Here is a 12,962-nt window from a genome sequence, read left to right on the forward strand (position 1 = left end):
GTGCGGTTCACATGTCTATTAGGGTGCTCTCAAGCGCAAGTATATCAATGAATGTCAATACCTACTTTATAATTTCCCTTTACTTCCACCGAACTGCACCGCACGAGCGCTCTAGACAAGTGTGATCGACTCTGTACTCTGAGGGCTCCCCAACTGACCGGTGATTAGCGTCACGATCACTTTTGAAGTTTTTAGAAAAAACTATCTGTAAGGAACAGTGGTAGAGACACACTCACATAATAACTCACTAAGGTGTAGCAATTGCCGACGGTCCACTGTAAGAATAATGTGTCCTCTACATACACTCCAACACCACCATCAACGCCATATTGAAGTCCTGACGATTAACATTTTAGTAACCAAATCAAAAATTCCCTGTGAAATTTGGTCTGTACGCCATTTGTATTCTTAGATGAACATGATGACTCGATGATATTAAAGATACGCTTTTTTCCAGTCACGAAAACAACTGTATATTCACTTTTTAGTGGGTTTTAGTAGTAAGTTGTTTTATTAATATAATAATAAAAAGGAAGGAAAAGATTTTTGCTAGCCCCGGCATCTGCCATTGATACTCAAGCATCTGAGCTGGGGCAGCGGAAATAAAGGATAGTAGCACTGCCCCAGCTCAGGTGCTTCATTGTTATTAGTTTGAGAAACGTTCCCTTTGTCGCAAAAAAAACGAACTTTCGAAAGTCTGGGGTAAGGGGAACCATGCCAAATTATTACGAACCTTCTTGCAAATAATCTGGACAAAAAATAAATTCAAACGGTGATTTACAGTTAAAATCGCAAGCGGTTCCATCGCATAGCATTTTATTATTTAAATATGCGCGCACAATCAATGACAAAAGTAAAAGAAACAATTCATGTTTTGGTACCGGTACTCCTTTTCAACAAGGTTTCATCAAACAAAGCCTTGTTTCGTAGGTAACTGTTTCGAGCAAGCGTTCCCAAAGCGGCAATTTTCTTACTACGCCTCACTCTGATCAGGCGGTGTTCCGTCAGACGTAAGACTGAAACATTCTATATTGCGATAAGCAGCTTCACTCTGTTAGTATTATCATTACTTATAAGAAATATGCACGGAATGTGTCATGTAAGAAGCTATGATATTCAAAGATGCGCTAATGACTTAATCTTTCGATATTTGTGGTGAGTTTCGATGAGGTGCATTGTGAGGATTGTGTTTTAAGTGTGCCCCAGCATAACGCATCTAACGCCCACGCATAAGCCCTAAAAACGGCGTTAAAATTGTTATGCTTAAAACAAAGTTAATTTTATCGTGGATCGCGCTCCTGGAACATGCTTATATGGGGATCTTGTTAGCAAGCTTGTAGAAGTGTTAATTGTGCGCCTTAAATAAAGTATTGTGGAACTTGCAATCTTATTCTACAATTCGCTGGCACATAAGAATGTGCTACAGACCTTAAACCGGATCAGAATTCACAAGACTTCAATGAGGCCGCATATGCGCTGTTTTTGCATAGGATTTTCGCCGCAGTCCGACGTGGCCAAGAAAGCTTAGCGCACAGCAAACTCAAGCTTTTTGCGTGTTTTGCCTTTGATACTTTAATGATCTTCGGGTCTTCCGGAAAAGGGGCCGTCATCTCTGCCTCTTCCCGCTTAGAATTCAATCCAAACGCAACCCCAAAACTTTTTTGAACGTACAGTCCCTTTTGCGAGTGAGAGGACCTTATTAACTTCTCTTCCGTTTTGCTTTACGCTCAAGGTTCTTCCTCGAGCCAGCAGAAGATGATGTAAACATGGTCCGCTGATTTTTTCTTGCTACAAATTTATTTTGCGCCCTCATTCTCAACCGTAAGTAATGCCATAGCCAGTTTTCCATAAACACACACTAAAGAGAGGAGACCGGAGCCCACGTGGGTGCGCTTCTTCTCAGGCGGCACCAACAGAGAGTCCATCTTCGTTTCAACTGTGGAAGCAAAACTGTTGTGCGCATAGGCCAGTCACAGCGTAGTTACCTTGAGTCTTCCTTTATGAAGGTAAATAACATTACACGCGCAAAGAGGCCAAAATGCTTGTTTTCCTGGCAAGTATTATGCCATTTCACGAGTCCTTTACAAATATACGCAAGATCATAGTTGCTACGTGGCCGCCACGGCGGATCTGTTGTTATGATGTTCGGCTCCTGACCCGAAAGACGAGGGTTTGATCCCATCTCGGTAGCATTTAAATGGAGGTGCAATGCTAGAAGCCCGTGTAATGTGAGATTTCAGTGCGCGTTAGAGAATCCCTCTGTAGTCGAAAATATCCAAATCCCTCCACTACGGCGTTCCTCATAGCGTGAGTCGTTTTCGGCCGTTAAACCTCATAAAAGAAGTGCGCTCTCTAGTAGTGACGGCCATTACAAAAATTGCCACCTGTTTGGCGCTTCAATTCTTTAACATTAAAGGCTAAATTCAGAACCCACCCCAACGCTTTTCTCCAGATTATTATCTTGGGGTGTCTATTATAGGATAGGACACTGCTTTCCTTCGTGTTCTCCTGAAAGTTTTTATTTACGGGGACGAATACAGGGCATGCAGAGAATATGCATTCTTTGCGAATTTTTGCTTTTTCCCATGTATCTTTTGTCTCCAAAGCTCCAAATCACGTGGAAAGTGCCAAGATATTGGTGTGAATGACATCAAGCACTGTTAGTGGGAAATGAATCCCGCAGTGCCACTTGACGGCACTCTTTCATAATCCGCTAGTTTTTAGGATTAACCAAGCCGGCTGTGCCTCGGTTACAGGTCGAACCGACTTAGAAAGTCAAGGGACTAAAACTCTTCTTATTCCGAAGCTCAGCCTGCTAATCCAAAGCTCAGCAGCTCAGCCTGAGGCAGCTGGATGACAGATTTAGAACCCTCCGGCACATCTAGCGTCATCTACACATACGTCTGTAGTGGGTATGTCTTGCAGCCCTCCCCCGAACAAAGGTTTATACGGAGACGCGCAACGCCGATCGTAGTCCAACGATGTGGCTAATAAACCACAAGATGATCCAGAGGCAAAATACTACCCCCGGGCTCATTAGTCGACAATTTCAAGGATATAGAAGTACTCCACGAAGCTACAACGGATAATGCTTTGGAGTGCGCAGAATGCATATAGAGCAAAATCATCTTAAGGTATAGCCAGCCTGCTCCTCCCTCGGTGGCAGCGCCCTAGTCAGTGGGCGGCAATGGTGTGATTCGTCGCTCAAAAAATCAATAGCGCGTCACCTACGCCTCATACACCGTTTTAGTGACATGCTAGTGAAGCTGTATCAGAAGTTTACCTTCGCGGGGCTTTTCATTACAAATCAAGCAAAAACCAACACTGACATCAAAGATGTAGCGCGTAATACCGGGTACGTCATATTTTAATATCATTCTTGAGACAAAAGAGCGCTCGTATTAGCATTCCATTTTCAGCAAAGTCGCGCATCAAAATACTGCTAAGACGTGCCAATTAGAAGGCAAGTTGAGTAGTAAATATTTCTTTTTAGGCTTCACTGTTCTTCCTCTTCTTTACTGAGAGCCTAGTAGCCCACCATATATACTAACCTCACCAGTTTTACTAATTCGAAAACAGACTTACCATCGACACTCTCAAAACAAACTTTGTCGACCCCGCGTGAAAATTGATACGCTTTTTAAAAGCTTCTAGGCAAACCAACCTTTCTAATGGCCGTAATTCTAGAAATACATAAAATTTACTGGGCTATAGTCATGAAGGTAACTGGTGTTTTGAAAACTTGAAAACTGATATTGAAACTGCTTACGGCGTAAGTAAGTAAGAATACATAGAGTAGTAGTTAAAAAAAAACACGCACTCAATATTAAGGCAACAGCCTTTAATGACTCATACTCGCGGCGTCCTTCCATTCGTCCGTCCGTCCCTGACACTCTCCCCGTCGATAAGAAAAAAATCTGTGCACTATGGGATTCAAACCACTACCCTTCCTTTCCGCAGCTGATCATGTTAACGACTACGCTTCTTCCTGCCAAGGCATGTGTAATTCTTTTTTGTCTAGGACGCTGGAGAGTGTTTGCAGAAATGCGTCGAATCAGATGGATGCCTCCAAAATGCCCTGCCGTGTGTCCAGTATTTAAGATTCCAAAGAATTTTGTAGCTAATTAACACCTTAACCACACATCAGTGACGCAAGCAGCAACCCCGCGCTAAAGGCTTTTGCCTCGTCGCACTCTAGGTCAACCATGTGCCTCCTACATTTTTAGTACCAGCTATCAGTTAGCACGTCTTAGTTGTATAATGATGTGCTAAAAATCTGACGTGTGTTTGTTTTTCTTTTCACAACTGCAGAACATCTTGGGTGAGAAACCTAGGTTATCTTAGTTGTCATTCTTGTTGCGGGCCTTCGCTATGGTCATGTAGCAGCAATTGTCCCTGTGGTGCTTGCGACATAGCAGCATATTGCCACGCAAAGACAAAATCTTCTTGAGAACACGTAAAATCATTTTACACTTATTTACAAACTATCATAAGGCTCGAGCGGCACACTAGAAATTCAAAACCTTGCGAAGAGTTCAACAGACACAGGCAAGCATAATAATGCCAGAGCACGCACCAAGCGAGGCGTCTCCTGCCTTCGCTCTCCAAGAGGTCGAAGTATGCACCAAATGAGACCTCCGTAAGCCTACATCATTTCGACTCGAAAGCCTTGTCCGGCCGACAACCAAGCAACTCTCCACAACTTTTCCTCGAGCGCTTGGATTCCGTCCTTTTGGACCGACATTTCTGTTCGGACCAATCCTTGCCTTCTACCAGGAAAATAAAGATTACAAAATGGCAGAGTGATAGCGCCGACACCACTTCCTCCAATCGGACATTACGATACACAGCTCACCGCATGTAGTTAGAACCCCTTGTCCTCCAGCTGTCGAGCAGCATGGCTCAAACGAAGCTCTGGAAATGGCCCATTAACTTATTTTTAGCGGAAGGCACTATTCCCAGCAAGAGTTCCCCAGTAGCCTTCAGCAGCAGCTTCGATCTCATACGCGTTTGCAATAAGGGTTGTCTTCCGAAACAAGGCGATACCGCTCCTAGAAAGGATATAAAATGCAACCCCCAAAGCAGGATTAGGCGCCCGAAGCGCTTGCATTTTTTCGTCGAACCGGGAATCTCTAGGCGCACTCGTTGAAGTTACTGTTTTCTTGAAAGGCATCAATAGTCATCATGATGAAGCATTATTCGGTCCAGCGCGGTCTTCTCATCTTCCGGTTTCTTATCATCTCCAACCGACGTATGAAGTGTGTGCACTGGAACGCAAAGCTTTGTCCTCTTGTCGCGTAGAACATATATCATGCAGGTTAAAAAGAAATAACGCGTCCATAATAATATATCTGTCGAGCAAGCTTTGGTTGCAACTGAATTTTGCTTTTTACTTTATTCAATACGTCCAAGTATTAAAATCTCACCGATTCTGTACATAAGGGCGCAGCGCTTCATGATCCTGTCGCACATATTCCATATCGACAAACCACGTGAGCGGAAAATATCGCGTAACCGGGCGGTTTGACTTCAGTGTATGGCCATTGAAAACGGGAAAAATGTATTGTAGAAAAATGCTGCATGGTGCAGCGATTTATCTGCTCCTGTTTAATGCTTGAGTATGCTTGTAATGCCCATGTTCAAAGCAGCAGAAATTTATGGACAGTATAAGTTATTCAGACAGTGCTGCACGAGTCAATCCACTTTTGACCGTTTATTGAAGCTTTCCTGATTTTAGGTAAGCTAGAAATCGTGTAGCTGCGTATGTGTTTTAAGAAATAAACATGTTGAATTACGAACAGTGGAGCTTTTTACGTCGGACAAAAGACGAAGTGAAAATTCTTGCCCTTTATAAAGTGTAAACTTTAGAAACAGCTGCTGAGAACAGAAGTAGGAAGGCAAGCTGCTGTGACCGGAAGAGTATTAACTTAAACTTTGAAAAAAAAATGCATCGTGTTCGCGATGAAAGAGGAAAACCATTTTCTCGACAGCCCTTAACATGTTTGCGAAGCTGCCTAATACACGTTTAAAATAACACAACGGTGATATTACAAGTAAATGCTGCAAGAAAAGCTACAAATAAACGCGATATTCTGGCGTATAAGTTCTAATTAAAAATCTTCATCACAGTAGCCGCTCAGCGGTGGTTTATATAATACGAACCTCAATGCACGTCGTCATTTCCACTCCACTTTTTCTAGCGTTTTTCATGTGCGCCTTCGTTTGTCGTGAAAACATAGCTAGCGCAATGCTTAATTAAGAGCGTTTTTTTATTTCTAGTTCTTGCAGCAAAGAAACCGAGCAAACTTTTCGAAAATTTTGCGCAATATCTGTATCGACCGCTTGTTTACAACCTGAGTCTTCAATTTATGTTTCAAATAAGCTCTCCACACGTTCTTTAGGGGCACGGGAGTAAATTCCTTCTGCTCCTCTGGCTCCTACAAAACAGGTTGCGGCTTGTTTTCTTATTGAACAACTCGGTATTCACTCTGATCTGGGCTCAACGGCATTACCAGATGGCCTGCCAGACTAATATTGAAGCTGTCAAGAGGCATTTTGCATATATCTAGAGCGCAGAGCACGAACATTCATGCTGCAATGGTGCCAGTAAAAAAGGAGGCAATCATGAAATAATTTTTTATCCAACATTGGATGCTAAACAAAAGTTTGCCAATTTTGTTTAATTAAGAACTTTAATTAAGGCTACGAAAGCGTCTGGGTGGAGGAAATCAGTATTTACTTCCTTATTGTAAAAAAAAACATATGGCATGTGGCAAGCTTACTGCAATTTGTTTCATAAAATATGAATACACAGGTTTTTGCGCGGTTAAAGCGATACTTATAAGAAAGGGTGTTATTTTTTCAGTTTTCGGCGGCTCAGATTGCAGCAGCCATTTTTTTCTGTGTCAGCGAGTACTATGGTAAGCCATGCGGGACGGGGGTTTCGGGGGAACAGCCGTTTATGAATGCTTAATAATAACAACATAATTTTATTCGTGCATTGCTGAGATCAGATTCATACTTCTACCAGAAAACACGCACACACATCAGCTTACGTAACCAGACTACTTTCATCTATTTATAAAATTTTTGGTCTTTTTGCGTGAAATCGTGTTCGTTGTCAATTTCGAGTCTCAACAGTAAGTTCTTTTCAGTTCTAGACATGGTTGAATTCGCGGCGAACGACTGAGATTATTACTCCCTCTGAACGCTTCTCGTTTCTTGTTATTTTTGTTTGGACTTTTGATCGGCTCATATAAATATGTCAATATTGTATGACCTTCTCCTTTTACAGAGATTGGGCTAACACAGAAAGGATGCAAGCTTCAAATAACCTGACTCTTTTTCTTCTGGAATAGTGTGTAGTACACACTCTAAAAAATTGTTCGATAGTCACAATGTATTTCTCAGAACAAAGCAGCACTGAGCGATATTAGCCTGACTGTTTTGCTGGCTTTCAGTGTCCATGCTTTAGGTTTAGCTAACGTGTTTAATGCATTTTCGTGCATCACATGCAGCACAGCACTGCGCTGCTGCTGTTGTATAAAGCGTGAACGCGATGGCTTTCCGCAGAAAAAGCCGTGTGAAGTGAAGCTGGCTTGCTTGGACATAAGAATTTTTACGACGCGCTGTCATTTCTAGTATTACTTTTCAAGGGTCATTGCCTCTTCCTTTGCATGTCATCCCCTTCGATACCCGAGGCGCAAACATGAGAAATTGGTTAAAAGAACTCTGAAATTCCTTACAGAAAACCTAAAATCCGAAAAAAAATGTGCTTACAAAATAACTGCTAAGAAGAATAAAAGCTGCAATGCAAGGCAGCTGTTATTTATCAGAGTGCATAGTCATTGACCGCTCGTGGCATAAAGCTGTTATGCCATCAGCGCTGTTTGTAGTTGTTGATTGCTCTTTTAGCCAGTTTTGAAGTTCCCTGCTTTAATACATTAAACTGCTCTCCGTATAGAGAACCTGCGCTTAAGTTTGCCGTGTCGATTGTAGCGCCGTAAATCACAGCCTTTCGAGAGCAGCGAACAGTTTACGGTGTGGTGTACTCGATCGTAGGGCTTTTTCACGCCACCTTCTTGCGCTTATCTTCATGAGTTCCAGCGCTCAGTCGAAGCCGCACGTGGCGTCCGTCACCTATCTCGGCTACGTCGACGGAAGCCATCGGCAAATATGTTATCAGCCAAATGCGGGCTTCTGATCGTTCAGGATGTGCTCTGACGTTTGTAGCAGCCCAACCGGCTGGCGGCAGGTGTTTTTAGCAACCGAGTGGAACAATCGCAGTGCCATCTAGGCAGCGCAGGTTCCCTATGAAAGATTAATGGGAGGCTCCCACACTGTGCATGCTGTAGTGGATGTTGTTCGCTTTTGCTTGGCTTTTCGCGGAGTTGCAACTACTGGCGAAAGTTTACCAAGGCGTAAGCCTTTCTTAGCTCAGGAGTGGCATGGACAAAAGGTGTGGAGGGAAGTTTGTGGACGGAAATAGTGGACGGAAGTCTGTCCGCACGAACTGCCAATCATAAGCTGTATGGCAAACAAAATGAAATGTAAAGCTTAATAAGCGACAGTCCATAAGTAATATGTAGGAAATGAAATAAAAAAACATTAAAAACCAAGAAAATATAAAAGCAAACGACACAAGTAGCTAAAATATAAAAGCTACAAATAAATAAATAAATATAGGAAATAAAATACAAGAGGTAAAAAACAACAAATTTGAAACACATAGAAATAAATGCAAATAGATTGAGAAACAAAGAACCGGGAAAGGCTTTCGCATTTCCGCTCTTCAGTAGACTTAAATGCAATCCTCTAATTTTTGCCAAAACGATAGGAGGGCAAGAAGTTAGGGGTCATCCTGGAGGTAAGGGGTCACCTCTTATACGACGGCGTCTGACGGCGAGAAATCTGTGATTACTGACGACCTCTAGAACCCACCTCACTGTCTAGAATTGTGTACCTTGTGCGACAGATTGGCTATGGTGGCCACCCTACGTGAATAGAGTGGCCACCAGACATCTCTACCCCGGTCAATTTTTGGTTGAAAAGACCGAATATCACGAGGATGCAGATTTTCTGCAGATATAGGAGCCTTAGTGCTATCGCCTTTATAGACCTACAAGTGCTTTCGAATTGGAGAAGAAGATCTCCCTATTCGTAAAGTTCAATCTGTATATTCGTGCACCATCTTGTTTCATCTCTCACGACAAAAAAGCTTGTTGTGCAACTTTCCTGCTCTAGTCTGCGTTTTTTAGTGCTGTTAAACATGAAGATACACCAACTCGCCCAGTTTTATGTTCTTCAAAAAATTCTGTCCCAATAGCCGCACACCCCACCCCATTCTAAACCTCTGTTAGCTCCAAAAGTTATTTCATATCTCGAAAAACTAAACGCATTTTACTACTCGTACGACCAGCTTATCTCACTGCATTGCGCAACTTTTTCAGAAATCGAGGTCTCTTGTCCGTGCTACAACCATTCCAGTTAACTCTTTTTTCCATCCTTTGTCCACTAGAATGCCCATTACCATTACATTACCCATCACTATTTGAAATTTTCTGTGAGATACCCAGTGTTTTACCTTATATTTTGTAAAAATATATCAACATAATTTTGAATTAGAAGAGCGCTTTCCTCAGCATAGCAGTGCCTGCGATGTAGCGCGTCAGAATTCAGCTAACACGTCCTACCTAGTACAGTGATTAGCTGATATTGCGTTGTAAATTCTGAACTATTACTGCTGGTTTCCATGTTTATTAAGAGCGGTGTAGCCCACGTAAGGAACATTCATATCAGTTTATAGAATTTAAAAAACGCAGTTTCCATCACTGCTGTTGCCTAACAAATTTTTGATATTTCTACGAGCTACGTACACTGCAGGGGTGTCTTTGTCATCAAGCTTCCCGAACAACATGATTTGCAATTGGTGGCTATAATTTAAGCTTCCATTGATTTTGGTTTCATGTTGCTGTGGTCCATCTGGTTATAGTGCGAAAACCATGTGTTGAAATTCAGCACTTGAATGCCTACAACGCAGTTCTTTGCTTAAATGAGCGCTTTATTAGCAGCAGTCAGGTAGCAGCCTCAGCCCCTTCCAGTACAGCATATAAGGTGCGCTAGCTTGGGCTCCGTATGTAACATATTACAACGAACTACACAAGGACAAGCTGGAAACAACTACTGCTGTCTTCAATTTTACTCGACCTTCGGAATTTTTGAGCTGGAAATTTGATATCCTAAATGTCGAAGTGTAGAGTGCACTATAGTTTGTCTGCCTCCAGCGCCCCGTTCTGCGAAACGAGGGTCTAATACGTTTTTTTTCTGTTAATTAAACCAGTCCCAAGGGCCGAATTCTAAAACGCTCTTTACCTTACTAAGAGTGCCTCACGTACTGTAAGGCGACCTGACCTCAAATCTAAGACGTCCCTTACTAAGGGGCTCTAAGTCATGGCCTTCTTGGAACTTCTTCACGCTTAGGTAGCCAGCATGGTATCTTCATGCTTCCTATCTTCGCTTCTCTAATTGAAGGGTTGCTTTCCCACAAGGAGCTGCACGCAGTACCACGCGCAGCTCGTATGCACACGGCCGCAGCAGCTCCGCGCGTGCGTATCGAAGACAGTTGCCAAGCCAGCCGAGCAGTCGCGAAGTGCTCGCTGCGTAGCCTTTCTTCCTGCGGCGCATGATTTTCGTCGAGTTTGCTTCGTGAATTCATGACAACGCTGTCACGCGCGTATGTCTCTGACGACGGCAGTTTTCAAGCCTACCGAGGGTTTTTACGGCGCGCAGCTGGACTCTGCACGGCGATGTTTATAGACCTCCGGGGTCGCCTCGTTTTCGGAGTCTCGCAGATCGCCTCAACCCGTTGGAGCTCTACAACTATCAGGAGTTTTCAGCAGACTACCGCTTCCGCAAAGAAGCTGTGCTAGCCTTACTGGCGGAGCTGAAAATTAGGGCCAGAGGAGCTCCGCTATCACCTGCACTTGAGCTGCTTATTGCACTCCGGTTTTATGGGACCGATGCCATGCAGACTGTTGTAGGGGATCTTGGTAATGTGTCACAGCTTGCACTCTGCAGAAGCATTTGGGAGATGACACCATATGTTTGCGTCTGTTCCCCAAGTACATACGCGAACGTGCCAAAATCAACGAAAGCATGGGCAACGTTGACCAAGTTTTATGAGATCGGTGGGTTTCCTCGTGTCACGGCGTGCATTGACTGCACCGATGTGCCCCTGAAAAGCCCGGTGGGGATGACGCTGAAGGGTACAGAAATAAAAACAGTGTCTTTTTAATAAATGTGCAGGTAAGTGAACGCCGTACACTTCCTGAATAGTGCCTGCTTATGATTACTCACTTTAATAGTTACTGATCGTTATGTAATAACATTGCTTTATTTGTATGAAGGACACTTCGTGATGGTAAATGTCGGCAAGATAACTGCCTTCAAGGCAGCGTGAAACCCCAAACCGCTACACTGGTAATGCAGCATCGATGAGCTTCACATTAAACCACGTACCCTGAGGTTAAACGCAAAAACACACTGCTAGAGTTAAAGTTTTCTTCCTTTTAGAGGCTGTAACAGACCCTGCGCTTCAGTTTTATGACGCCGTCGCTATGTGGCTCGGCTCAGTTCATGATAACCGAATTTTTAACAGCAGTAAGGTCATGGTAACGTACGAGGATAAGGAAGTACCTGGCACTCTACTTGATGACCAGGAATCCGCATGTTTGCCGTATCTCATGACCCCGCTGAGAAACCCTCGAACATCTGCAAAAAAAAGGCACGTAAGACAATTTGCGTTAGTATTTTAAAGCATACAAGCTTGTTATTTTCTCTTCTTTTTCTCATAGGCACAACAGGAGCCGCACAAAAACTCGCAACTCTAATGAGTGCACGTGGAGTTTGGAAAAGAAGGTTTTCGTGTCTGAGCAAGAAAGTGGAAAACAGACTTGAAAGAACAACTGCAATCATCACACCATGTGCAGTCCATCACAACATTGCCTGCTCTTTAGTGGGCCCACTTCCTTATGGAGATGAGGCAGAACTTGAAGAGGATAATGAAGCAGGGCGAAGTGTTCCTGATAGTCATCTGGGCATGCAGCATAGAACCCGCCTTATCGATCGTTGCTTCACGACGAACCAAAGTACCGCAAACGTCAGTGAAATGGATTCTGATTAGAGGTAACACTGTGCGATTATTGCAGTGTAGAATTTTTGCCTCATTTAAGGAGACTGAAAAAAGCTATTGATAACTCAAAATCCCAGGAAAAAAAAAGCACAATGTAATGTGCGTGAGTCCAGTAGAACATTATTTTGCCCTTTATGACATATTTAAGCCGTTGTAATCGGTGCTTTCCACTGTTTCAAGCTGCTTGCAAGGAACAGCTTGTTTGAGTTGCTCAATTTTTAGTTTCGCTCTCAAGACCCTCATTTTCAATTTGTGAACGGCACTTCTCTTGTGCCTTTCATCCACATATTGCTCTTCTTTTGCTGCATTATCATCAGTAATCTTCTTCAGTCTTGATTCGTGTTCGATGCGCCTTTGACTTTTGTCATCCTCCGCAGCCAGAACACGAGCCTCGAGCTAAGCAGAGAGTGCCGGCTCGACAGCAGCAGCTCGACGTCCTTGCCTGCGGCACGCTGCAGACCCTGTTACTTTATCCAGGCTGAATGGTGGTGCAGCTCTCTCATCCGCAGTTGACGGCCAGCAGCACTAATGTCAGCTGCTAGTGAGGTCAGCAGCGTGGCGTAAGAAAATGTGCATTCGCCTTGAAAGATCACTGTAGACTCTGCAAGAAATGTAAAAAAAAGCATTTTATAGTACAATTTCTTGCAGATTACTATTAGGCTTTTTGTTATTTTTTTGTATTCTGCACGACTACAAGCAGCTATGCTACACTACCTGTGTAGTCATTGTTTAAGGCATGGCAGCTTAAGAACTATAAAGAAAGCTTGCGAAA

This window comes from Amblyomma americanum, chromosome 9 (genome assembly GCF_052857255.1).
Source record: "Amblyomma americanum isolate KBUSLIRL-KWMA chromosome 9, ASM5285725v1, whole genome shotgun sequence".
Lineage (NCBI taxonomy): Eukaryota > Metazoa > Arthropoda > Arachnida > Ixodida > Ixodidae > Amblyomma > Amblyomma americanum.